Source organism: Sapajus apella, unplaced genomic scaffold (genome assembly GCF_009761245.1).
Source record: "Sapajus apella isolate SASKATOON/1434 unplaced genomic scaffold, GSC_monkey_1.0 scaffold30, whole genome shotgun sequence".
Lineage (NCBI taxonomy): Eukaryota > Metazoa > Chordata > Mammalia > Primates > Cebidae > Sapajus > Sapajus apella.
Window position 1 is genome coordinate 4,497,057 of NW_022436970.1, and position 25,753 is coordinate 4,522,809.

The following is a 25,753-nucleotide window of genomic DNA, read 5'->3' on the forward strand; positions in this document are numbered from 1 at the left end:
ATGACGTTTGGTGAAGAGAAGTCTCCCCAGGGTCCCACAGTCAAAGGCAGAGCCAGGATTTAAAGCCAAGTCTGTGAGGTTACAGAGGCCTTTCCAACCCAGCATTTCTAACTGGGTAAGTTGGAACAAACTCCACTTCACCAAGGGCTGGGAACTCCCCCTAATTTAAATCCAGAACTTCTGAGCCCCCGAAATCTTTGGATACGAGACTGCAAACGTCCTTCTTACGTGCAACATGGCCATCTGTCAATTTCTCTGCTTCCCTACAAAGTCTAAGGGCAGGGTCTCTGTTATTCATTTCTGAATCTCCAGAATCTAGCAAATAGAAGGGACTCAAATAATTTTGCTGAATGATTAAGCAGATTAGTGAATACAGGAGGGGATACGGTAAACGAAATTTAGTAACACTTCCAAGCCTCTTTTTGAAAGCAGCGTTAGGCTTGGAAACTTAACGCTTGAATAGCATTTTTCAATCGAAATCCCATTCAACATGCCTCTGATTCCACAAACATGCTATTTTCTCGTGTCCGCCTTCCCAAAAATTCTGCCTTCTAAGATTGTCTGCCGTGGATCTCATGGGAAGGTGTGTTTCCTCTTTGTGTACCCCAGGATGTTCAAGGTTATGTTTTTTTATCATAATTAATGTCTTTCATGCAAGCCAAGTGCATGACACTAATTTGAGTCACTAACAATAGAAGGCTGTATGAGATAGGATCCCTCTCCTCCAATGGCTTATAATCCAGTTGAAGAGACAAGATGTACATGGATAAGATAAATAGCAATTCTTGACATGTTGTGCTAATAGCTAAGTGGATGAAGCTTAACTAAGAGCACTGCTCCAGGACAGAGGGTGGAAGGTCACCGCTGTATCATCTGCTTCCATTCCAACGATAAGATTCCTGCAGTGCAAAAATCAGAGATTGTACTCTTACGTCATATGTATCAATTCTGAGATACTTCTTGAATATTTCTGTGCAGTCTAAAGGACTTCTCTGCTGATTGGAGTGGGCAGATATGGTAGACACTGCTGGCTGACTAACCCAGCAGTATCTCCAACCCCTTTGTCTCTTGCTACCTCCAACTAAGGAGGCTGGAAAACCATACAGTCTCCCAGCCTCTTGCATAGCTAGATGAGGCAAAGGGGTCAGTCTGACCAATAAGATGTTCAAGGAATCCCATCAAGGGACTTCTGATGAAGCTTTGCTTTCCTATGTAAGATACAGACATGGTGGGTACCTTGCCTACCCCCTCCTTCTTCCTTCAATCAGGATGTAAGGCCTCGTGCTGCAGCTCTCATCTTCCAGTCCTGGGGCATGAGAATGAAAAGCCAGCACACTATGACTGGCAGAGCAGAAAGAGAGAAGGAGGTTGGAGATTTGCAGGCATCGCCGAGCTGCTGGAGTGACACAGAGACTTTCACTAGCCCCAGACTTTTGTGAACAACAACAAAGAGCCTTATGTTTTAAGCCACCATTAGCTAGCTGACTATTCTGTTAACTGCATCTTCTTGGCAGCCTAATGGATAGGTGAGAAACATACATGGCTGAGGGAAGAAGGGGAAGCCAGGTGAGGGTCACCCTGGAGCCCTCTGGAGGCTCTGGGCAGCTCCTGGTAGGGATTAGTTGGAAGGACAGTGTCCTTTAGAGCAAGGGGTGCAGTCCCTGGAAGGAAGCTCAAGGTACTAGTCAAAATGCCAAGGGATCAAAGGGCCTAAGGCAAGGTGAACTTGAAGTAGAGTGGGGGAGGGAGAATGGGGAAATATGAGAAGATCGATTGTCAAAGGAGACAGGCCACAGTTCTAAAGCCAATCAGAACCCCCCAGGGGCCAGGAGAGCCCAGCCACTCAGTCCTTGCTTCGGCTGGATCACTCTTCCACATGCCAACATGCCCTATCATGCCTAATTTTCTTTCTCCGACTTCTTTTTCATTTTTTTTTCAGTGTTCTTTTAATGTTCTTGCCTTCTTCTCTGGATGAGGTAGGTAGAAATAGCACTGTGTCCTTCAACAGCTGTCTACACATCATCAATTTTCCCCTGTGGTTCCAGGAAACTTTAAATGAGGCCTTCCCCTCTCTCCAGCCATCCTGGGCTGCTTAGCCTCCCCCACACATAACCTTTCCTAAATATCTGCTGAGCTGTCACAACAGGCAGAGCGTCATTTGGTCGTTTGTCATTCGATAGATCAAATCCATACCACCTGGGGCTGCAAAACTGAAAATAGATAGCCCAGTATCCAGCCAAAGAAAGCTTAAAGGCAAGCTAGAATATTTCAGGAACTTGAGTTTATTTTTAGGAGTTGCCTGATTGCCCAGAAAGAAGCTTCTCTTAAAGGTTTTGAATGTTAGAATACCACGTAATAGGTTGGAGGACCCTGCCTTCCTTGATATTCACCTAAAACCTGCAGTCCTGAAACAGATCCTAAACACCCCTGTATCTGACCAGCGCTTCTTTATTCCATTGCCTCCTTAGGGACAAGAAATCCTCAGCCAACTGATGTTACAATTCTGTCTTGATTTCTTGGAAGTCATAGAGTTTGTAAAATACGAATTTGATCTTTTGCTGGGAGAGGCCTCGGTTTCCATGGCTTACACCCTTCCTAAGAGCTCTGTGCGTTCAGTGGGAATCTTTGCCTGGTAACATGGTACAAGTGGAAGGGCACTGGAGCATGAGCCATGAGCATGTAAATTTATTGTACATCTCAGGTGATGTGAGCTAGGTAGTAATGCTACTATTAATAGTAATAGTTGCTAAGCCCTATAGCCTTTTTAACACGTGGCAGGCACTGTTCTAACTGCTTTACTTACATTAATGCAGTTAATGTTGGTAAAATGGCATAGAAATTGACTTGAGGATTTAGGTTGTGTATTACAAAGGAAGGGATATACCAACTATTCCAACACAGGAGAGGACCATGTAATGGCAAACTCTCATGTAAATGAAATGGGTAACAAAAACAGCTGTCTTCCTTTCCTGCATCCATCTGGGTTTTCCTGCATAGATGGGAGATTTCTGGGAGATGAGAAAGAGAGGGAGCCATAATTTCCATAAACTGCAACTGTATGCAAACATAAGAAAAGATGGCGCTATGAAGGCCCATGATTTCTCTTGAAATCCACTAGGCATTTCTGAATGGTCTCTGCGGGGAGGGGCGGTTTGGTTTGGTTTTGTCTTTTTGTTTTTTTGTTTGCTGTGTCTCGAAAAGACCAAGACTTGGATGAGGAAGTGAAAGAAAAATGGAGTAGGGTGATGGAAAGATGATTGAGTCTCAGAAAATCAGGGTTTGGTCCTGGATCCGCTGCTATACAGGAAGTGGCTTTAGAGAAGTCACCAGGTCTCTCAGAGTCTTCCTTCCACAGTAAAGTAAAAGGGTTAGAGAACACCTCGTGTTTCCCAACAGCTCTGGTGTTCTGTGACCTGCTGCCAAGTAAATGGGGCTTAAACTTTACCCTTCATTTGCAACTAGATTTTCCTTGGACTCCTAAGGCTTCTAGATCTAATCTTCTATATTAACAATGAAAGTTCTTAGGGAAAACGATACAGCATGTCACCAGGTTACCATAGGTTGACTGATCCAAGAATGAGCCAGTGGGGCCCCAGAGAGGGGCAGAGAGGAGATGGTGGGCTGGAGAATGGCTCTCCATGAGCATGTGCTCTCTGGATTCCAAGTTCCTCTGCCTCCCTGGTCTCTTTGCTTCTCCCTCCTCTAGGCATTCAGTGCCTTGTTTCTTTGGTAGACTGCACTGTGTGGCATGTAGGCCCTATGGCTGATCCTGCAGAGTCCTAGAGGCTCGCAGACCTGGTCCAAGCCAATGAAAGTCATCAGAGCTGCAGAATGCGAGACCAGTGGCCTAAGCCTCCAACCTTGTTAACCCTTCGTAACGTACAGACTGCTTTGAAGAGCCAAGAAAAGTTATGGCTTCTTCCCAGAAAGTCTCGTTTTACCCACACAATGTTGCACATAATTTCAGGGGGTTTCAGACCCCTTTGGACCTATTCCGGTTAAGGGCTCATTGAGCCTCAGAATGAATCCCTGCTGTAGACCATGAGCCTGGGGTGAGTGGGATGGTATTGTTTATGTCCCTCAAACTGAAACTTTCCTTCAGATTTCAGACTAAATGATAAGGGGAAAAGTTAATTCTTAGTCAGGTTCTAGGAGAGTATTTTCAAATCAATATCTCTCTTTATAGTTTCTAGAATTTGTGAGTAAAATCAAAACCAAGGTAGTAGCAATTACCGCACTGCACTGACAATAAGGCATTACATAAAGCAAGTTCTTGTAAACTTTAGAAGCAGGAAATACTTGTCATGATTACTACATAGTACTTTGCCTATTCAGCGTAGGCTTCAAAGTGTACAGCAGTGATGGTGTTCCACTATTGGAAAATCTGAATATAAACATAAATATTAGGCCAGTCACCTGCCTCAGATCCTCATTACCAAAAAATGATGAGAAAATGCAGGTTTGGGGCTTGATGATTCCTTAGATCCTGTATCTCTCCTCTACTAAGTCAGCAGGATAGTGATAGGAGATCAGGTTTTGTTTGTTTGTTTCTTTCTTTCTTTCTTTCTTTTGAGGCAGAGTCTTACTATGTTGCCCAGGTTGGAGTGCAGTGGTACAATCTCAGCTCACTGCAACATCTGCCGCCCAGGTTCAAGTGATTCTCCTGCCTCAGCCTCCCAAGTAGCTGAGATTACAGGCGAGTGTCACCATGCCCAGCTAATATTTGTATTTTTAGTAGGGACAGGGTTTTGCCATGTTGGCCAGGCTATTCTCGAGCTCCTGACCTCAAGTGATCCACCTGCCTCAGCCTCCCAAAGTGCTGGGGTGAGACATCGCACCCAGCCAGGCGTGGTTTCTTGACTGGCAGAAAATAACCTCTCTGGCAGTACAATCACAAGTGATGCAGCAGGCAACAACAATTACCTGCTAAGATTCAGAGACAACTTCATTCTGAAAATGAAACCAAATTTCCTAGGATACTGAGATCCCTGAGAGGGACAATAGCATTAGTGTTGTTCAGCTGGGTGCAACGAACTTGGTAAATGCTCGGAAACGATGTTACATGAGTGAGCATCTATCCAATCCGGTCTTCATCCAACACCCCTTTGCCAACATATGTAGGAAGATTTTGCCTCTTCAATCCGGTTTTCTTCTCTGTGTCGAATCTCACCATCTTTCTGTTGAGACACTGATCTCCTGCCTGAAAACTGCCCCAGGCTCCTGTGTTTTGGTTAATGTGTAGCTTCTACTGAACTAAATCTCTTATTCATCACTAATAATTTGGTGTCTAGTTTGCCGGGGTCTTTTATAGATCTAAACCAAAGCATTATGTTCTCTTTCGAGAGCAGAGAGAGAAGCATCTTTTGTTTTAACCACGAACAATTGAGGTTCCAAGTATGTACCACCTAGAAGACATCAGCATAACTGTACCAATTAGAGCCAGGCACCATGCACCGAAAGTGGGAAGGTCCAGTTTACCCTGGGCACAGAGCTATAAAATTGCCACGTACAACAGAGTTGCATTTAAAACATCTATGCTTTAAAGATGGGAGAAATCAAAGGTAGGGTGCGAAGTAGGGAGGACCATGGTGCAGATTACACCAGAAACTCAGGGACCCCTTTGGATGGATCCATTGAAACAAACTTTCCCCTTGCAGATGGAAGGAAAAATAACGTTTCACAGACAAGTTTCTGAGAAGCTGAAGTTGGTGGGGAAACCAAGGAGAAAGAAAACATCTGGAATTCAATGTTGTGATTTGAGCTAGGAAGGCAAAAAATACACTGAGCTGATATTTGTGCATATGGTGGCTTGAAAATTCACACACCTTACTTCTCAGATGCCTGAGTAAACGTAATCCCTTTATCTCTGGAACTGATCCTTTCTTCCTCATGGGCCCCCAGTCAGGGATATGGGAGATGAATACAAAATTTTCTTTCTGATTGAGCCTGCTCTGGTCTAATCCCTTGAGTGGTCCTCTAGGGAATGTGCACCTTCTAGTCCTCCTGACCCCACCCTCTGGAAGACGGGGTCTGAGCCGCCCCACATGGGTAGGTGGAGGGGTGGCTAGTTCCCGTGTCCCAAAAGGGAAGCAGGCAAAGCTCTCCTGTCCTCGCAGTTTCTCTTAGCTTGCTTCACCACAATCTCGGCATTGTAGAACGTGAAGTCAGGACCCATGTGCCCCTCTTGCCCTGACTCTGTCTCCGTCACCGTCCTCCTCCCAGCAGCTCTGAGCAAGGGAAGGCTGTGTCCACTCACACCTGTTTGCTTTCAGATTGTGCAGAGAGAAGATTTTCTGATCTAAGAAGAAAGGAACACAGAAAACTCTCTCAACAAAGCCAGACTGTAAGGTTATTGTCCTGCTTAAACAAATACAAAACCTATTTCTTTTCATCTGTTTGCTCTCCATAGTACAACACTTGTCTATGCCTCTATCACAATACAACCCATATTCTGGTCTCTATGATGTACAACCCCCACCCCCTCTTCCATCACAAACAACCCCATCCCCATCTCCATCACCTACAACCCCATCTCCATCTCCATCACCTACAACCCCATCCCCATCTCCATCATATATGACTCTACCCCCATCTATATCATATACAACCCCATCCCCATCCCCAACACATACAATCCCATCCCCATCTCCATCACCTATACCATYMCCATCTCCATCATATATGACTCTACCCCCATCTATATCATATACAATCCCATCCTCATCTCCATCACCTATAACCCCATCCCCATCTCCATCATATATGACTCTACCCCATCTATATCATATACAATCCCCATCCCCAACACATGCAACCCCATCCCCGTCTCCATCACCTACAACCCCATCTCCATCTCCATCACCTACAACCCTATCCCCATCTCCATCATATAGGACTCTACCCCTATCTATGTCATATACAACCCCATCCCCATCTCCATCATATATGACTCTACCCCATCTATATCATATACAACCCCATCCTCATCTCCAACACACAAACAGCACCATCCCTGGCTCTATCACATACAACCCCATCCTCACCTCTATCATATATGACTGTACTGTATCTACACTATTGGCAACTGTACATGTTGCCTAGGGCCACAAATGATCACAAACTGGGCAGCTTAAAACACCACACCCTTACTCTCAGTTGTTTTTTGTTTTTTCAGTGTAGACAGTCTTTATTGGGAGGTATTAAGAGCGCAAAATAGCAACAAATCCAGGGGAACGAGCAAGGTGGTGGGAGTATGGCTCCCCTCCCCCAGGTGAGAGCCCTGTAACCAAGCCAGCAGGGTGGGAACGTTGACTTGACTGTGGCAAATTTAGGCTCAGCACCCTCCAAAGAACAGGCTCCCAGGCAGGAAGGGTCCTTGCAACACAAGGAGGAAAGGAGTGGCACCCTGGAAGGAGCCTGGGCTGTGACCCACCCTGAGCTGCTTGGCTGCTGTGCACTGCCCACCTCAACCCCTCAAGAGGAAGGCTTCACAGCTTGGGATATTTCAGAGAACGAGGCTAAACCCAGCCCTCCCCAAACCCAGATATCTGCCTCATGCCTCAGTTTCCCTCTTCCCAATGATTACCCAAGTTGGACCATCAGGCCCTGTGGTGGCCCAGCCTAACTCAAAGTGATGAGTCCCCATAGTGTACCGTATATCAGTCAGTGTGTGGGCTGCAGGCCCTCCAAAGCTGCAGGGATCACCACAGGCCGGCCCTAGTCAAAAAGACCCTTGTAGGCCATGGAAATCAATCCAAGGTGCTGGGAGATTAAGGCTACCACCCCCAATTTGCTTTGTCCCCTTTAGGCAATTGACCTCAAAGACAAATGGCTCCTGCGCCCCACCGTCATGCTGGGTCCAAAAGTGTGGTGCAAAAACCAGAGGGTCCTCCTGCTCAGAGCCCCAGCCTGGCCTTAAGCCCACCGGGGCCCCGTGCTCGGGGAAGTCTGGTCTGTTCAATAGATGGCCCAACCCTGCAGTGCTGGGCCACCTGACACAGGCTTCCTGTCCCTGGTCATGTCCTCCACACACTCTTGGAGGCCCCATCCCACCCCTGAGGCCCAGTCCCTTCCCTTCTGTCCAGGGTCTGAGTCAGTTACAAGGCAGCCAGGTGGAATAAGCACGAGCCAGGAAGGGCTGCACAGGGGTCATGTAGTAATTGACAGTGGCCGGCACGACCCCGTCAGTGCCTGGAGGGCGCCAGGCCAGGGCATCAGTGAAGCAATGAGGCCCAGCGTCTAAAGGTGTTGCCAAGGCTGCAGTCCTCTGAAGGTGCAAAAGGAGGGTCCTCCCTTACCTCTTCCGGATTCTGGTGACTCCTGGCAATCCTCACCTTTCCTTGACCTGCAGATGCCTCACTCCAGTCTCTCCCTCCGTCTTGTTTTTTTTTTTTTTCATTGTAGACAATCTTTATTGGCAGGTGTTAAGAGAACAAAATAGCAACAAATCCAGCGGAACAAGCAAGATGGTGGGAGTATGGCTCCCCTCCCCTATGTGAGAGCCCTGTAACCAAGCCAGCGGGGCGGGAACGTCTTTTCCCTCTGTGTCTTTTCGTGTGTCCTCTCCTCTCCTTATAAGTACACCAGTCACTGGATTTAGGGCCCACTCCAGTCCAGTATCACCTCATCTTCACTAATTACATCTATAAAGACCTTATTACTAAATAAAACAAAATATTGAGGTTCCAGGTGCACAGAACTGCAGGGAACAGGATTCAACCCACTACAGCAATCCATTCCTTTCTCAGCCTGTCTTCAGGCCCCCACTCCATGGTCTCCAGTTTGCTGTACGCAATCAGCAGTGAAGCACAGTCACTTGACTGGGTGGAGTAGATTTGAGAATAGAAAGGTTTCAAGTGAGATTTTAGTGGCAGGACAATGATAGGGAGGTTGTCCCTCTCCTGGAAGTTATGCCTACTTCTGTGCCAAACAAAGTCTGTCCAGAGAGTGGAATTCAGTGCAGCCAAGTCTATTCCTTGTCACTATCCTTGTCACTAGCCCAGCCTCCCAGACCCTGCAGTCAGCACCAGCCCCTTCAGAATGTTCTGATGAAGACAAACCCATGCCTGAGTGGAGCGGTCTGCTATCTGCTTATGGAGAGGCAAGGACTTAATAGTTCCTTAAGTTTATGGTCAGATTTAGACCCTGAACCAGAAATTTAAAAGGTGAAGGAGTAAATGGTTCTCATGATGATTATTTTCCCACCCAGCCCCATCAGTTTGATGGTAAATGTGAAAGCACTTGTTTTTAAATCATCACTTTAAAAAAATGCCCCAAATCTCAAGGCAGTATCAAAATACCTGTGCTGACTCAGAAAGATAATTTTTCAAGCATCAGCAGAAAGGGGAACTTACAGAATTCGCAATTTTACCTCCTGCCCCACCTTCCACCCCCACCCTAGTTCTGCAAATGTGATAGAGGCAGTGAATTGGAGGGGGTGGGGGAATATAATGTTTCATGATTCTGCCTTGCCTCATTAACTAATCTAATTCCTTTCAACAAATATTGACAGACATTGTGTTTGTTCTGCGCATTTCAAGATGAATCAGACCTAGCGTCTGTCCCCACCCAGCTCACAGAATAACATCCCAGCTGGGCAAACAAATGACTATACGTAAAGGCCAGCACAGTGACAGAAATAATTTGCTATGAGAGAAATTAATCTATTTCAGAGAGAAGAGAAGGGACGAGCATATCAAGGAAAAATATAGAATCAATATATTTGCTGCTGAGGCAGGTACATCCATTAATTCCTTTATTCAACAAATACTTGTTGAAAGCCATCTATGTTCCAGGCCTTGTCCTAACTTCTAAAGAAAATATTACCAGCCAACGTCTCTGTCTTCTTGAAACTTACATTCCGTGTAGGGAGGTGATCAAGACTTAGGGTCATCAGGTGTTCTATAAGGAGAGCAGGTTGTTAGTAATCTAGAAAGAAAGCTGTGGCAGGGGCCCAGGTGAAATTAGGAAGCCTGGGCTACAGTGGTGGCTGCGGGACTGGAGAGTGGGTTGTGTCCCCCAAAAGACAGGTTCAAGTTCTGACCCTTGGTACCTGAGAATGTGACCTTACTTGGGAATACGTTTTTACAAATGTAATCAAATTAAGATGGGGTCACAGTGGATTAGAGTGGGCCCTAATCCAATGGCAGTTGTCTTCATAGGAAGATAAAAAATTGAACACAGAAACACACAGGGAAGAAGGCTGTGTGATGATGGAGGCAGAGATTGGATTCATGTTGGCTGCAAGGCTAGGAACCCCAAGGACTGCTGGCCACCATCAGAACTAGGAGGGAGGTGTGGAATGGCTTCTCTCTCAATCCTCCAGGGAAAACCGATGCTGCCAACTGTCTGCTGATTTCAGACTATGCCCTCAGAATTGTGAGAAGATAAAAGTCTCATGCTTGAAGGCACCCCAGTTCTGGGTGTTTTGTTAATGGCAGCCCTTGGAATCTAATACAGAGAGGAAGATTCCAGTGCAGGAGACACTGTGGAATTAGAACAGACAGGATTTGGGAATGGGTTAGACACAGGGCCTGAAGGCTAAGAATGCATCAGCCTCCCTCAGGACTCCGGCTCAGGGAGTTTCGCTACAAATAGGCTCCGTGAGGGATGGAGACTGCTTGCTCCAGTACTTGATACACCAAGTAAGTGCTTAATAAATGTTGGTATGGTTTGACTTTGCGTTCCCATGCAAATCTCATCTTGAATTGCAGTCTCCATAATCCCCAAGTGTCAAGGGAGAGACCAGGTGGAGGTAATTGAATCAGGAAGGCAGTTCCCCCATACTGTTCTCATGATGGTGAGTTATCACGAGATCTGGTGGTTTTCTAAGAGGATCTTCCCCACTTCACTCGGCACTTCTCCTTCCTGCCGCCTCGTGAAAAAGGTGCCTTGCTTCCCCTTCGCTCTCTGCTGTGATAGTAAGTTTCCTGAGGCTTCCCCAGCCATGCTGAAGTGTAAGTCAGTTAAATCCCTTTTGTTTATAAATTACCCAGTCTTGAGCAGTTTTTTTGTTTGTTTTTGAGACAGAGTCTCACTCTGTTACCCAGGCTAGAGTGCAGTGGCGTGGTCTTGGCTCACTGCAACCTCCGCCTCGCAGATTCAAGAGATTCTCCTGCCTCAGCCTCCTAACTGGGATTACAGGTGTGCACCACAAAGCCCAGCTAATTTTGTATTTTCAGTAGAGATGGATTTCTCCATGTTGGCCAGGCTGGTCTCAACCTCCTGACCTCAAGTGATCCACCCACCTCAGCCTCCCAAAGTGCTGAGACTACAGGCATGAGCCACTATGCCCACCGTCGGGCAGTTCTTTATAGCAGTATGAAAACAGACTAACACAAATGTGTTAGCTCAGCTATCATCTTTGGGGCTAGAATGGTGGATATTCATTTGTGTGGATGCTGTACATTGTAGACCTATGTGGAAGAGGAGGGCAGTCTGCCCAGCACAGAGTTGGTTCAGAATAGTAATAGTAGGAAATCTGCTGCTCCTGTGTCTCTGACTGCAGGGGTTTGGAGAAGAAAACTAGGCACCACGGTTGCTGTCAGCATGATGGGCTTCAGAGTTCATTTCTCACTCGCTATCAGCAAAGGCCACATCCTGATCCACCAGCCCTGATCATAAGGCAGACTACACCATCTTGGAGTGGACACTGACCTGCAGGTGTCCCTCCTTCCACCCCATGGGGGATGCCCCCTCCCCAGCAGCCTACCAAATGTCCTCAACCTCTAATTCTCTTGAGGATCCTGCCTAAGGTCCCTGAGATCAGTGTATCTCATGCCTCAGTTGGCCCTTTAGATCAGCCATGGAGTAACAGGCTTCTCTGCCCTCCCTTTTCTCAGGTCTGGAAACTTAAAGGATCTGGCCAGGGGATTAATGAGCCTATTTATGCCCATCATTGGAACCAGCTTGATATGGTTTGGCTGTGTCTCCACCCAAATCTCATCTTGAACTGTAGCTCCCATAATCCCCACGTGTCATGGGAGGGACCCAGGGGGAGGTGACTGAATCATGGGAGCAGGTTTTCCCGTGCTGTTCTCATGATAGTGAATAAGTATCACAAGATCTGATGGTTTTCTAAAGGGCAGTTCCCCTGTACACGCTCTTGCCTGCCGCCACGTAAGACGTGCCTTTGCTCCTCCTTCACCTTCTGCCATAATTGTGAGGCCTCCCCAGCCATGTGGAACTTTGAGTCCATTAAACCCAGTCTCAGGTATTTCTTCATAGCCGTATAAAAATGGACTAATACATGCTCAATAGGCATAGGGCAGGATCTGCCTGGTACAGTCTTAACACACAACACTTCAAGAGGATGAGAACACAGAAAACTCCAAGTTCAAGCTGCAAGTTCAAGTTGTCCAAGTCACAACTGGTTAGGCCAGAGCCTCTTATTGTAAACCCTTCTTAACAATTAGATTCACTCCATATGTGGATTTGGAAGTAATTAACCTGCATTTCTTTAAAATATGTTAAAATTCACATTTTCAGGAGCACAGTAACTAGCTTAGAATAGTGAGATAACACTGAGATTCAAATCATATCTAGGTACCCACAATGGCTAAGTCCAATCATTTCTTGGTCATTATCCTGATAGTCTCCTCTTTGTCAATGTATAATATCACAAAAGAGCAAAGGTAAGCACTGAGCAATTCAGACTTGTGCCAAGTTGTCTAAAGGGAAAGAATTCTTGCATCTGACTTTGAATAGCACCATTTTTAACCAATATTACTATTTGCTATCGAATTGTTATTATAAAGTCTACCTACTCTGGAAATGACCTTGCCAACCAGGTGCTAAGTGTACCCTTTATCATCTGGTGGAAAGTGTGCAGCTTTGTCTTGCACACTCCCAGAGGACAGGAGGGACATGGCTGAGGCCTGAAGAAACTCGTCCATCTCAGCAGAGATGCTGGTGGCCCAACGTGGTGACCACTGTCTCACACCCCTGCCCTGAGAACAGGCTCTGCTGCTTGTACATGGTTCTAACTATGAAGTTCATGGGCTTCTCTAAAAAAAAAAATTTTTTTTTTTTTTTGAGACAGAGTCTCTCTCTGTCACCCAAGCTGGAGTGCCGTGACATGATCTTGGCTCACGGCAACCTCCACCTCCTGGGTTCAAGAAATTCTCCTGCCTCAGCCTCCTGAAAAACTGGGATTACTGGTGCCTGCCACCACGCCCGGCTAATTTTTGTATTTTTAGTAGAGATGGGGTTTCACCACGTTGATCAGGCTGGTCTCAAACTCCTGATCTCAAGTGATCCGCCAGCCTCGGCCTCCCAAAGTTCTGAGATTATAGGCTTGAGCCACATGCCCAACCTTAAAAACTATTTTTTAAAGCTATTCATTAATTTATTGGATTAGATCACACACACACACACACACACACACACACACACAGAGTACAAAACAGGTATATAGTGAACAGGTATATAGTAAAACATTGTGTCCCTTCCATCCTGCCACTCACTCAGTCACCTTCACCAGAGGCCACCACCGTTATCGACGGTTATTTTAGTTTTGAAGAGAGTTAAGGAACTCAGACCTAAAATGGAATTAGGAAAGCTATTTAACCTCATAGACAGCGACAGAGCCTGGAGCCAGACAGACTGTATTCAAAGCAACGCTTTGCCTTCCTGATGTAGAGTCGGGCTGACAGGATTTATCTCATAGGGCTGTTGAGATAATGAAATGAGCCAACTCCTGCAAAGTGCTTAGCCCAGGCCGCGTAATTTCTACCTTCAATACTTCTGAACTGTAATTAGCTACTGGGCAGTGGCGCTGATAAAGGAAGTTGGGAGGGAAGGGTGGGTCATATTTAATCCTTTCTGGGGAAAGCCCTAAGCCCTCATGACACCAAGGATGGAAATCACTGGGAGTTTGTTAGACATGCATGGTCTCAGGCCCCTCCCCAGACTTGCTGAATCTTGACAAGCTCCCCAGAAGACCAGCACTGTCCTGTATGAACCTAGAGTGCCTGAGGACTGGGCTGTGGCATCCCTGCCCCTGGGGAGATCCCTGCTCACTGTAGACATGAGCCCTTAGACATTGCATGGTGAATGCTCATGACAAACACTACCTGCCCCCATCCCCTGGCTTCCTATTCCACATCAGGTCTCCTAAGCCCAATGACCTGTGACCTCACAGATGAATGGAATGTGTCCTCTTTCGTCCTGTAGCTCCACAGTAACCTGAGAGATGGCCTGGAGGCAGGATGGCATGTTGTTTTTAAAGTAATACAAGAGACATAGTGGAGACTGTCCAATGAGTGGCATGGCTGCCAGGATGCCAACTGGGACACTAAAGCCTTGGCAGTGGGGGCTGCCCAGCAGGGCTGGCCACTGGAAATAAGGTCCAGAGGGCCGAGAGGCTGGAGGGGCTCATGGGTGACCAGGGCTGCTGTTTGCCACTTGCTCTAAACCAGTAGACCGCAGCTGAGAACACTGCCATACAGGAAGCCACCATTCCTCTAGAACAGAATGACACACGATGGTGGGGGAGGCATGTCATTAGACACTGTCCAAACCCACAGAATGTGCACCACCGAGAGGGAATCCTCATGTCAATCATGGGCTTTGGGTGATGGTGATGTGTGAATGTAGGTTCATCGACTGTAACAAATACACTCTCTGATGTGGTGCAGGCAGTAGGGGAGGCTGTGCGTTTGTGGGGGCAGGACATAGAAGGGAAATCTCTGTACTTCTTGCTCAAGTTCTCCATGAACCTACAAGTGCTCTAAAAAATAATCTATTAAAGAGAAAAAGAATTATGTATATATAAGAATTACATATATCTGAACTATATGTAGTGTGTCTATATATACATATATACATACTATGTACATACTACATATATGTGTGTATACACACACACACACACATATGTATATATCTCCAGTTTGTCATTGGATTAGCTGTATAAGAGGAAAGAAAACCAACACTGAGGCCCAGGGCAATAGTTTTTTAAAAATTACAATAGAGTTGGATACATATAGTCCCAGCTACTGGGGAGGCTGAGATGGGAGGATTCCTTGAGCCCAGAAGCTTCCAGGTTGCAGTGAGCTACAATCACACCACTGCAGCCTGGGTGACAAAATGAGATCTCGTCTCTAAAAAATATAAAAATCACAATGACAACAGAAAGCACTTAGAGCTGGACTGTCCAACCTGGGAGCCTCGAGCCACATGTGATTAGTGAGCCTTAAAATATGCCTAGTTTGAAGGAGGAACTGAATTTTTAATTTTAATTACTGTACATGTAAATTTAAAACTGATAGATGCAATTATCATATGTTAGGAAAAAAATCATATATGTTAAGAAAAAATTTTAATAGGTTTGGAACAATCTGGACATGTGAATCTACCCTTCCAACTTAGTTGTGAGCTTTAAATATGGACCAATTATTTCCAAAGAATAATTAGCATCCAAATTGAGACATGCTTTGAGTAGAAAATATACACCAGAGTTTAAAGACTTAATACCAAAAAAAATGTAAAATATCTCACAATTTTGATATTGTTTACATGTTGAAAGGATATTTGGTTACACTGAGTTAGTAAAATATGTTATTAAAATTTACTGCAGCTGTATCTTTTACTTTTTTAAAATCTGGCTTCCAAAAAAAGTAAAAGACATAAGTGTCTTACCCTCATGCACTGCTGGTGAGAATGTAAATTGGCATGGCTGCTTTGAAAACCAGTATGGCGAGTCCTCAAAAGGTTACAGATAGAATTACCCAGCACTTCCACTCCTATGTATTTACCCAAGATAATTGAAAACATATGCCCACAAAAAAAATCTCATACATGAATGTTCGTAGCAGCATTACTCATAATGGCCACACAGTGAAAACCACCCGACGTCCATCAACTGATACATGACTAAAACCAAAGCTGGTATACCCATACAGTGGAATATTATTCAGCCTGAAAAAGGAGTGAAGTATTGATAGATGCTCCCACATGGATGACCCTTGGAAACATTACACTAAGTGAAAGAAGCCAGACACGCAAAAGCCACCTACTGTATGATTACATTTATACAAAATGTCCAGAATCGGCAAATCTACTCAAGACAAAGTATATTAGGACTTGCCACTGACTGGGGGAGGGTGGGGAGAGGAATGACTGTTCATACGTATGGGTTTCTTGCGGGTATAATGAAAGTGTTCTGGTGATGGTTACATAACTCATGATTGTACTTATAAAAAATTACATATTTGGCTTGCATTAAATTTCTATTGGACAGCACTAATTTTAATGAGATAACTGTTTTCTTTCCTAACTGTCACTAGTGACAGTATAGAATTTACCAAAGTTAATGTGGGGAGATTTTTGCCCCTATCCACGCCCCATGGGACGTGTGGCAGTATCTGGAGACATTTTTGATGGCCACAACTGGGGTGGAGGTGAGAGGAAGAGATTGCTGCTAGCCAGGGATGCTGCTAAACATCCTGCAATGCATGGGCAGCTGCCCAGAACAAAGAATTACCTGGCCCACAATATCAGTAGTGTGGAGGCTGAGAAACCCTGCACTAAAGGCTGCTCAGAGGATCCCTGCCCCAACTACTACCTCCTTTGCTCCATCTTTGCTCCTTTGACTTTCCTGGGGTCTGATTCAGGGTATGGCCTTCTCAGAAGACTCTCCTGGAGTCCATCCCATCACAGGCATCCTGAGGCCAGGAGCTCACCCAGACACCAGTGATTCTGTGGACTTGGCAATGTTCTAAGCAGAGTCCTGAAAGGGCCCAGGGGTTCTATAGTCAACTGGCTGTGGAGTCTCTGACTTGGGCCTTACCCTCTGAGGCTTCCTGAGTCCCTAAGTGTGATGTTTACTCTCAATGAAGCTGGCTTCATGTCAGGTAGATTGCCATTTTTCATGTTATTTTCTCTTCCACATCAGATTTTCTATGCCAAGAACAACTGGAATTTGTAAAGTCTGCATGAGGAATGGGCTTCTTCTTTGATGCCTGAAGTAAAAACTCAAGGAAGGATATCCAGACTCGCCTTCAGGTACGTTATTTTCAAATTACCTACTCTGTCTCTGCTTCTGATGGCTGCTGTAACAAATCACCATGAATTTAGTGGCTCCGAACAACATAGATTTATCACTTTACGGTTTGGGGGGTCAGAAGTCCAACATGAATGTTGCTGGGCTAAAATTAAGGTGTCAGCGAGGCCATGTCCTTCTGGAGGCTCTAGGGGAGTGATGTGGTTGGCCTGTGTCCCCACCCAAATCTCATCTTGAACGTGGTTGGGCTGTGTCTCCACCCAAATCTCATCTTGAACGTGGTTGGGCTGTGTCCCCACCCAAATCTCATCTTGAACGTGGTTGGGCTGTGTCCCCACCCAAATCTCATCTTGAACGTGGTTTGGCTTTGTCCCCATGCAAATCTCATCCTGAATTGTAATGCCCACAATTCTCACATGTCATGGGAGGGACCCAGTGAGGAGGTGATTGAATTATGGGGTTGGGTTTTTCCTGGGCTGTTCTCATGATAATGAGTGAGACTGACAACATCTGATGGTTTTAAAAATGGGAGTTTCCTGGCAGAAGCTCTCTCTTTGTCTGCCGTCGTCCAGGTAAGACATGACTTGCTCCTCCTTGCCTTCCACCATGATTGTGAGGCCTGCTCAACCATGTGGAACTGTATGTCCATTAAACCTTATTTTCCTCTGAGTCTTTATCAGCAGCATGAAAACTGACTAATACAAAAAGAGAATCCCTTCTGTCCAGCTTCTGGAGATGTCCACATCCCTTGGCACGTGGCACTTTCACTACCTCCAAAGCCAGCACAGTAACATCTTCAAATCTTTCTCTGACCAATGCTCTTGTCTACCTCTTCCACTTATAAGGACCCTTGGGACCAAGTAGGACCACCTGGGTAATCCAAGCTAATCTCCCCACGTCAGGGTTGATAACCTTAATCACATCTGCAAAGTCCCTTTTGCCATATTCACAGGTTCTGAGAATCAGAATGTAGATGCCTTTGGAGGGGATTTTTCTGCATACCATGCTGTTAAGTGGGCATGGACAGTCTACTGCAGGGGCTGGGGTCCCTTAGGCACTCTCTGTTGCCTTCATTCCATAGGAAAAAGAAATTGGGTATTATTCCTTTTCCAGAGTTGGAGAATTTACCCAGTCTGAGTTCTCAGGTAGTTAGATGCTGACTTTTCAGATCCTAATTCCCAGCAGACCTATGCCCCAGAATGGCCAGTGAGAGATTTACTTTTCTTTATATCTTTGAATAGTTTCAAATGAATTACTGTGATTCAGATATTTTTGTATTATTTGGGGTTACAATGCTTCTGAAGTTGTCATACCTGCTGAGTTTAAATCACCTGTAACAGGTGAACCTATCAGATCACATGACAATGTTCAACTCCACATTTATTGAGATCTCCTGTCAGATACTGTGTGTGCCCAAGAAAGCTCAGCACTGACCCACAAGGAATTAAAAACCTAGCGGAGGAGACAAATAAGTATACTACCAATCTAACCCCAGTGTGATGTACAGCAAAGGCTCTAAAGTCAGTAAAATAAAGAGGTATAGGACTGCTGGGGAGGGTGTGAGTCAGGGCTGGATGGTTATGCAAGGATGCTGAAATATTGAAAGGGGAAAGGGTGATGAAATAAGCAACATTGGAACACTGGACCCTCAGGAATGGGTCAGAATCCTTTAAGGTCAAACCTAAGAGGGGATGTTCTTAGAGTTCTGGAGGACAGGAGATTCAACCTTAATGGTAGCTGTTAGGAAATTTTCTTAATTGAAGATCCGCCCCCACCCCCCGCCCCCTGACCCCCCACAGAAAGCAGACCCTGAGACAAGAATGTGGATACAATGTTTATTCAGGAGATGATCCCAGAAAACATGGGGAGAAAGGGGAAATACAAGACAGAGAAGAAAAACCACCAGGAAATGGGACATGAATGAATGACTGTGTTGCTGCTGTGGACAACAGGGGCCTGATCATGGGGATCCTCTAAGGAATCGTGTGATGAATGCCTTAGACTCACTCCACAGGAGGCTAGGGAGTCTGGGACATTCTCTACCAACTCCCATCCCATTGGTGGAGGACTTTCCTGACTTCCAGATGTACTTCTGGTGTGGTCAAGCAACCTCCCAGCTCATGAAGTTCTCAGGCTCTGGGAGCTGTCAGGTGGTGGAAACTGCCTTCACCTGCAGTTGCAGGGAACCTAGGTGGACGGTGTAGCTATGGGGCAGGGCCTTATCAGCACCTGCCTTGGGAGCAATTGAATACATTCATCAATAATCTGGATGTTGAGGCCAATCCATGGGTTCTTTCACCTGAGCTGTTCTGACTCTACAGTTAGCCAATATTCAGTGATCATCCTCACCTTCACCCACTTCAATCTGTGCTGTGTTGATCTGATTTTCTTATGAAACTTGAGTTCCAGTTTTGTCACGTACAGATAGAGGTGCCCTGGGCATGTTAATTAACCTCGTTCAGTCTTGTAGGCCAGCTCATGGTATTGTTACATGGACTACCAGAAATGCCAAGGGTCGGGCATTAACATAGTATTTGAAACACACAAATATTCAATAAACGGTTGTAATTTTGTGGATGATAACACTTGTTTCTCCCTACCATCAGCGCAGACTTTTGACGTGGTATAGAAGCTGAGATCATGATCTAAAAATGCAACTCCAAGATGGTTTCATTTTTAGTCTTTTAAATGACAGAACTGACTGATGTGATTTGTGACTTACTGCTTACTTTTGGTAAATAACAATTCCATTTCAGAAAAATGCCTTACTAAATTGTCAGTTGGTGTCATGCCATGAACACAATATCAACATCATCATTCGTAAGAACTTACAGTCTCCCAGTGAATAGAGTAACCTCTGGTATAAATTAGGTATGCATGGAAGCTATTTTAGACTACAGGGACGCCTTTAGTAGTTCACTACATTTGTGTACCAAACAGCTCCCAAATTACCTGGAGCTATGGATGTAAATTCTGAGAGTGAATTTATGTCTTAGCTCAGGCTGCTATCACAAAAGGCCATATATTGTGTGGTTTAAATAAGAGACATTTATTTCTTCTAGTTCTGGAAGCTGGGAAGTCCAAGATCAAGGTGTTTCTGATTGAGTTCTTGGTGAGGGCTCTCTTCCTGACTTGCAGGTGGCTGCCTTCTCATTGTGTCCTCAGATGGCAGAAAGAAGAGAGGAAACAAGCTGTCTGGTGTCTCTCCTTACAAGAGTTCTAATCCCATCATGGGGCTCCAGCCTCATGACCTCATCTAAACCTGATTACTTCCCACAGACTCCACCTGCTAACAGTATCACATTGGAGGTTATTATGAATTTTTAGGGGATAAAAACATTAGTCCATAGCATCGTATGAGTGATACTCCCCCTGTGGGAATTTGGCAGCTCATATGATACAGTCTTACTGTATATGGCTCTAGAAATACGGTAAGAGGAAATTTTATCCATATCTAGTGGCTTAATTTTTTATAATACTCATTTTTAGAGCCCTTGGACTTTGAGGGACTCCTATCCAGCATCTAACTTTCAATATCTATTCATGATCACACTATTCCCTCAGTGATCAAAGAAAAATATTCTCTTGCTGGTTTTTTTTTTTTTTTTTGTCTCTTAAGGGATTTTAAAAAGCTATAGTATTGTAATATGCGTACTATTTTTCCAGTAAACCAGAGTAGAGTTTATGTTGTGAAACAGCTAGAAAGGAGGAATAGAGGCATTTTGTTTATAAAACTGTGAAATGTCAGTTACCAGACATTGTTTATAAAACTATGAAATGTATTGCCAGGTAAGAGTGAAAGAAGTGACTTTAAGACGGACTCATTTAGGCTAGAATTGCCATGAGGTATAAGGGCATTAAACTGGGAAAAATGACCAATACGGTAGTTTTGGTTCTGCCAATAAATGGTGTGGCCACAGGCAAAGAGACTAATCTTTCTCTCGTAAACCTGTAAGTTTCTCAAGGGAAGAGACAACATATATAATTGCTTTGAAATTGCTTCCAAGCATTTTTAAAATATCCTTAAATATTTTGAAGGCATGATTTTTAATGCCTTAATAGTCCAAAGAATTTTGTACCATAATATATTTTATTATTCCTCCATTGTTAGATTGTTCTCAGTGTTCCATTATTGTGAACCATGTTACAATAAAAACTCTTGTCCCAATGGTTCTATTTATACTTCTGATAATATTCTTAAGCTAATTACAGGGCCAAAATTTACGTGTTAAAGGATTAGTAAATATCACAAATTTGGCATCCAGAAGGGTTGTACTAATTTACACTCTTGCCAGCAGTGTAACAGAAAAATCTGTGTCCACACAGTCTTATTAGCATGAGGTATTATCACTTTAAGAACAATCTCTGAAAATTGAGAAAGGGAGGAAAGGAGAAAGGAATGGCATTGATAAGTTTATGATGAATTTTATGAATTGCATATTCGATGTCTTTGTTCATTTTTATAAGCTATTCATCTTTTCTTACATCACTTTCTTTGTACATCACAAGCGCTTTTCGGAGTATTTTTTTTTTTTTAATATCAGTTTTTGGTGGGGGGTATTGTGCAACATTCTTACATCATCAGATTTATCTTTTTTTTTTTTCTTTTATACTTGATAGACTTCCTCACCTTGAGAGCCACAGTCTCTTCCACTTTATTTGATATTTATTTTGGCAGCTGATGTAAAATTAGGCATTCACAGGACCTCAGTGCCTTGGAAATTTACAGATCTTCATGTTTAACCCCTTCAGTTTATACTGAGGAAAGAGGCCCAAAGAGAGGAAAAGAAATTACCCAGGGATAAATACAGTTAGTTAATACCAGAACCAGGACTAAAATCAAGGATTTCTAGCTCCTAGTTTATATCTTCCTTCAAAAAAAAATAGTTTTCAATAATATCTGAAAAAATAATTTTCTTAAAAATTTAAAACATTACTAATCACCTCTCCAGATGTTAGGTTTCTTGTTTCCTTCTCCAGAGTTAATCTTATTATTTTGAATGTATTCTTCCAGACTTAAAAAATAATTTTATGTGTTTATATATGTATACACAAATAACATATACTACTGTGGAATAGTTGGGTGGCATAAATCGTGTATATTGCATGTATTCTTCTTCAATGTACCATTCTAATTCTATTGTTTTGAGGTGTCCATCATTTTAGCAGGCCACATTTTATTTAGCCAGTTACCCATGAACATTTCCTTAGAAATGTTTCCTTAGAAACAATTCTACGACACTCATGATGTCAATGCTTCCTTGGGCCCTCATGCAAGCCTCTCTCAAGAGTCAGTATTGAGAAGTGAAACTGCTGCATCACGGCTAATGACCTTTTCAGTTCTAAGAGATTTTGCCAAATTACTCTTTTACTGGCAATGTACTCACTTCCTTCTAATATCAGCTTGACATTATACTTTTAATTTTTTATCTATCTGATGAAAGATGTCATATCTCTAAAATTTGTATTTTCCTAATTACTCATAAGGTTGAGCATCTTCTTGCATATTTATTGTTCATTTATCTCTTCCATGAACTTCATATATATTTACCTTTTAAGAACAATTCAATTGTGAGGGGTGTTTTATCTATTTGATTTTTATACACCTTGGAAAATAATCTTTGTCTATTACAATGTCCTACATACAGAGTGTGTCACTTTAATTTTCTTTGTGGTATTTTTGTTCTATAGAAAAAAATTAACTTGACAAAATCAAAATTATTGATATTTCTTTCTTTTTCTTTCTTTTTATTTTGTTCTTCTTGTCCCAAGAAGATCCTATATCTCTCAAGATCATGAAAATCATTTTGAAAATTTTTTTCAGTACTTTCTAGTTTTTTATGAATTTTAACTCAGAGATCAAATAACAGCAGAGTTTATTTGGGGTCCATTGTAAGGCACTGACATTTTTCCTATATGGTGCTAATTGCGTCAGCATTGAAGTACTTGTCTCTTCCCTACAAGTTGAAAGACTATTTCTATCCATAAACCAAATTCCAGTATTGAATTCTGTACTTTTTCCTCAGTTTGGTTTATCTATCTATTGACGGCAACTCCCACACTATCTTGATGACCACAGCTTTATCATTTGCCTTGATACATGATTGGTTAGCTCAATGCTTTTTCCATCTCCTTTTAGAGATGCAAGTTTATCTTCTATCATAGCCAAAGAAGACCAAGAAAGACCAAGAGAGGCCATGTCTCTGGCACTCAGCTCCAACAGCAGGCAGTGGTGAGGATTTGGTACAGGGACTAAAACCCACCTTACTGCCAAGTGACCCTCCTCTCACCAGCCTCCCCTGCTGCCACCCAAATTCCTGCCACTGAACTACTCCTCAAAATAAAACACAGCTGTAAAAGGCACACCTGTTTTGGATTAGTTACAATAAATCAGGATCTGTATTTATTTCAGTTCCTGGACAGGTGAAGAACAAGCTGCGTTTATACCAAGCCAATTAGGAAGCAGAAGAAAATTCTAATCATGAGTTTTTGTTTTTCCTCTTAGGACAAAGGGGGTTACACTTGAGGATCCTAAACTTCCTATTATTTCCAGGCTCCTGTGAGTCTTTACAGAAATGCCTGGAAAAGTTGTAGTACCGTTCTAGGTCCATCTAACTGAACCCATGGCTTCCAAACTTTAAAGCCTAAGAGAATCCTCAGGCAGCATATTAAAGTGCAGGTTCAGGCCAAGCATGGTGACTCACACCTATAATCCCAGCACTGTGGGAGGCCAAAGCAGGGAGATCACCTGAGGTCAGGTGTTCGAGACTAGCCTGGCCAATATGGCGAAACCCTGTCTCTACTACTAAAAAAAAAAATAAAAATAAAAAATAAACCTGGGCATAGTGGCCAGCCCCTGTAGTCCCAGCTACTTGGGAGGCTGAGGCAGGAGAATTGCTTGAACCTGGGAGGTAGAGATTGCAGTGAGCCGAGACTGCGCCATTGCACTCCAGCCTGGGTGACAGAGTGAGACTCTGCCTCTAATAAATAAATAAATAATAATAAAAATGCAGGTTCAGCAAGTCTGGGGTAAAACTTAGGGATCTGTGCTTTTTTTTTTTTTAATCAGGTGATTCCAATGCAAATTGTCGAGGCCCTCACTTTAAGACACTGCCCTGAGGACTCCAAGCAGAGTTGGGCCACCTGAACATGAGACATCAAAATCCTCAGTGTAGTCTGTTTGCCATGACAGGTTTCCATAATGAGTTAGCTCTGTGAGACTGGGCTACAGGGGAGTGATGTCAGTGTAACCCACTCACTGCATTGGCAAAGGAAACCAGAATAGCTGGAATAAATTAAAGAAAATTGAGCAGGAAAACAAAGCCTTTAAGTCAGCTTTTGCATGGGCAGCAGGGACCCTATTGAGTTGTATTTTAACAGAATTTCAAATGCAGCCTACTGTCGGGGGTTCTCTGTCCTAAGAAGCACACTGCAGGCCTGTGTGTCTAAAGACAGGTTGTGTGGCTCCCCAGGCCCACCTTAACAGCAGCTTTGCTGGCTCAGACACCCACCTCTGTCTTCGAGGTCTCAGCACCCCCCACTAGCTCCATCTGGAAGCTTTTCAGCATCTCCACTCTATTACGTTGTGTGTGGTGGTGTTGGTTTTGTTTTTGTTTTGTGTTTTGTTTTGTTTTGTTTTGAGACCGAGGATTGCTCTGTCACCCAGGCTGGAGTGCGGTGGCACAATCTTGGCTCACTGCAGCCTCAACCTCCCTGGGTTCAAGGGAACTTCCCATCTCTGCCTCCAGAGTAGCTGAGACTACAGGCATGCGTCACCACGCCCAGCTAATTTTTTTGTATTTTTAGTAGAGACACGGTTTCACTGTGTTAGCCAGGATGTTCCTGATCTCCTGACCTCGTGATCCGCCTACCTCGGCCTCCCAAGGTGTTGGGATTACAGGCATGAGCCACTACACCGGGCCCTATATTGTGTGTTTTTAATATCTGCTATGGTGGCTTCCTGCCGGCCTGGGCCACCTCCCTGGATAGTTCAAATGAGCTTCCCGGGCACATTTCTGATTTTGTTAGTTTCAGGTTTCAAAATGGTTTGTTTCCTAAGTAACCTCTTGGGGATGCTAATTTTCCCCAAATCCCTTATACTTTAAGTGTGTGATTTTTTAGAATGTGAGGTGTTTCTGGAATGCATATATTGCACTAGGGAAGGAAAGCCTTATGTGTGAAGAATACCATTGCCTCTGTTTGAAAAGTAATATCGAATAACCTGATGCTCTGATCCTTGGCTAAGATTGTGGGAAATGAGGGACAAAGATTCCAGAATCCCCAAGAAAAGTGCATCACAAGCTGTATAGCTTTTAGCTCTCTGCAGCCCTATTTGGCAGAGGTGGAACTTGGAGCTCCTACTGCCACCCCCACCCGCCAGGGTTTAGCTCCATGTGGGCTCCAGGACTCTCAGCCATGCTGTGCCTCCATTACCCAGGGTCAGCTGGAGCTTCCATAAGGGCACGCATGCCTGAGCTCTAGCCTACATCTACTGAAATAAGGACCTCTGGGGTGGGGCTTGTACATCTGTATACAGTCGGCCCTCTGTGTCCGTGGGTTTTACATTTTGGATTCAACCAACCATAGACCCAAGAGATTTGGGGAAAAATTGCGTCTTTACTGAACATGTACCAACTTTTAAAATGGTTATTCTTAACAATTGAGTATAACAACTCACATAGCACTTACATTATATTAGGTGTTATGAGTAATTAGAGATGATTTGAAGTGTACAGGAGGATGTGTATAAGT

The 25,753-nt window shown here is 44.1% G+C and overlaps 1 protein-coding gene and 1 long non-coding RNA gene across 3 annotated transcripts in view; both read right to left on the reverse strand.

Moving 5' to 3' along the window:
* Positions 1-25,753, reverse strand: part of ALPK2 (alpha kinase 2) — a 137,494-nt gene that overhangs the window by 52,973 nt on the left and 58,768 nt on the right. The gene's annotated exons all lie outside the window — the stretch shown is intronic.
* On the reverse strand, positions 19,676-23,761 carry LOC116561720. Its single transcript, XR_004273572.1, has 2 exons — positions 21,947-23,761; positions 19,676-21,367 (listed from the first exon to the last, which is right to left on the reverse strand). It is a non-coding gene; the product is annotated as an uncharacterized LOC116561720 (long non-coding RNA).